We start from the raw sequence: 2,672 nt of genomic DNA, 5'->3' as shown, positions 1-2,672 counted from the left end.
GTCTCACTTTCTGGTGAGCCTTCAAGAGAGAAAGAAGCAAGACAGGGCGGGAGAAAGGCTGGCATGTACCCAAAGAAAAACTGGAAAAATAGCAAAAGCAATAAGGCATAACAACATAAATACAATTGAAAAACAGTCCTGTGTAACTTCACATGGTTTTTCCTTTCTTTTGGCTAGATCTGTAGATCTTGAGCTATTCTGTGTCTGCAGGATGAAGGAGATGTTCTGCCCTGAGGCACTTGTGTGAATGTGGTTGGGGCAGCATTTTTGATTTCTGCTCTGACAGGCAGACAGCTTAGAAAGTTTATTCCTGTCTTTGCAACAAAAATTTTTTAAATGAAAAATATGAACATCAGTGACTTTTCCTGGACCCATCAGAGACCCGGGTATCTGGAGAAGCAGGTACATCCAGAGACCTAGAGTTATAGCCAAGATCTGCTTACCTAGGAACAAAGCCATTGGAGCCCCTGAACCGGTGGGAACACACAAATGGTAATTCTGACAACTTGCTAGAAGCTGGGTGTGTTCTATTGTGGGAGTAAGAGTTTTTAGGGGCTGTAGTCTTGGCAGGGCACATACTTTCATATTTCTTACCTCCAAGAACTCTGTTGGGTTCTCAGTGCAAGGATTTGAGCATGATCCCCTCCTGGCTCTTGCAGGGAAAGGGGAGGAATAAAAGAATGAACTCAGAGCCTTCTAGATATCAGAGGACTGTCTGTGTGCCAGAGAAGACACAAAGCCAGAGCCTCATCCCATCTGGGGAAAGGCATTTCCCTGTCTCTAGTCCCTTCTCACCTTCTTGCTTCCCCTAAGAAGATATGGGTGAAGAAATACTGATGAAGGACACAGACTAGGGAAGAACATATTGAAAGACTAAATCATAAGATTGTAGGCATCCTCCCTAACACAATGCCCCTGCAGGGCTCAAAGAGCTGCAAGACACGTACTCTGTCTAAGGAAAAGATTTGGGGAAAGCTGAAAGACAAGAGGGTAAACAAGGATGCTACAAGAATTTGAAGGTCTGGTGAACATTAAACACAACTCACATCCTAGCCAAACTGATATAAAATCTCACACCAGTTCCTTATACTTGAAATGCCATATTCAGATTTCAAGTAAAGAATTATGGAGATGATATAAGACAAGAAGGAACTTGACCTGAAAAGACAAAGCCAGCATCAGAAACAAACATTTCCATCACTTCTCGGCCTTTTGGCTAAGATCAAGTGTAGAAACAAACATTTCCAAACATATTTTGGAATTATCAGAATAACTGTGACTAAAATACTAAGGGGTCTAATGGAAAAAGTGGACAGTATGCAAGAACAGATGGGCCACAAAAGCAGAGGGGGAGGAACAATAAGGAAGAATCAAAAAGAAATGTGAAAAAACACTGTAACAGAAATAAAGAATGCCTTTAATAGGTTCATCAATAAACTGGATTGGACCAAGACATGTATCAGTGAGTTGAAGATATTTCAATAGACACTTCCAAACTGAATATTCATAGAGGGGGAAAAAAACAATGAAAAAGTAGAGTGGAACTTCCAAGAACTGTGGGGCAAGTTCAAAAGATGTAACTTATACATAACTGAATACCAGAGGTCTACACCATGGAGAACAGAGCAGAAAAAATATTTGAAGTGATATTGATCAAGAATTTGAATTCCAGACTCCAAAATTAACACCAGACACCAAATCACAGATCCAAGAATCACAAAGAACACCAAGCAGGATTAAAAAACAAGTAAACAAAAATCTACCCTAGGCATATAATATTCCAACTGCAGAAAACCAAAGACAAAGAGAAAATGTTGACAGAAGGTGGCAGAAGGGAAACAGTGTATCTACAGATGAATAAGGACGAGAATTGCAGTGGACTTCTTAGAAACCATGCACATAAGAAGAATGGAGTGAAGCACTTAAAGTCCTGAAAAACAAAATAAAATAGAAGAGGCTAACCTAGAATTTTATATCTAGGAAAATCACTCTTCAGAAATGAAAGCAAAGTAAAACAGACAAATAAAAATAAGGGAATTAATTGCCATCTGCCCTGCCCTGCAGGAAATTTTAAATGAAGTTCTTTAGGAAGAAAGAAAATGACCTAAGTCAAAAACTTGGATCTACAAAAAGCAAGGAGGTGTTTTAGGGAAGGAACAAAATATTTTACTTTTCTTTTTCTTAGTTGATCTTACGAATAACAGTTTTTTAAATTAATAAAAATAACAATGCATTGGGTGATTATAGCTCATGGGTAAGTGAGATGGATAATAGCAGTGCCATCAGGGATGGCAGAGAGAAACGGGAATTATGTCTTGAAAGATATCTGTGCTACCTGTGAAACAGTATAGTGTCACTTGAGAGAGGGCACAGAATACTTTAAAATTATATTGCAAACTCATGCAAAACCACTAAAAATTTTAAAGAAACATAATTGATATGTTAAGAGGGGATATACACTGAAATCTAAAATTCTCAGTTAAAACCAGAGAGAGCAAAGCAAAAGAGGAGATAAACAAAAAAATAAGTACAATAATAGAAAACAGGTACAAACATAGTAGGTATTCATTCAGCTGTATCAATAATTACTTGAAATATAAATGGTCTAAATACACTTACTCTTCAGACTGGATATTTTGTCTGGAAGAAAGTCATATTAAATATAAAGATTC

The 2,672-nt window shown here is 37.7% G+C and overlaps 1 pseudogene; it reads left to right on the top strand.

Annotated features, from left to right (window-relative positions):
- The first annotated feature begins 1,196 nt into the window (after positions 1-1,196).
- On the top strand, positions 1,197-1,275 carry LOC116285943 (U2 spliceosomal RNA; annotated as a pseudogene).
- The last annotated feature ends 1,397 nt before the right edge of the window (positions 1,276-2,672 follow it).

Source organism: Vicugna pacos, chromosome 28, assembly GCF_048564905.1.
Source record: "Vicugna pacos chromosome 28, VicPac4, whole genome shotgun sequence".
In the NCBI taxonomy this organism is placed as follows: domain Eukaryota; kingdom Metazoa; phylum Chordata; class Mammalia; order Artiodactyla; family Camelidae; genus Vicugna; species Vicugna pacos.
This window is presented reverse-complemented; position numbering and strand designations above follow the sequence as displayed.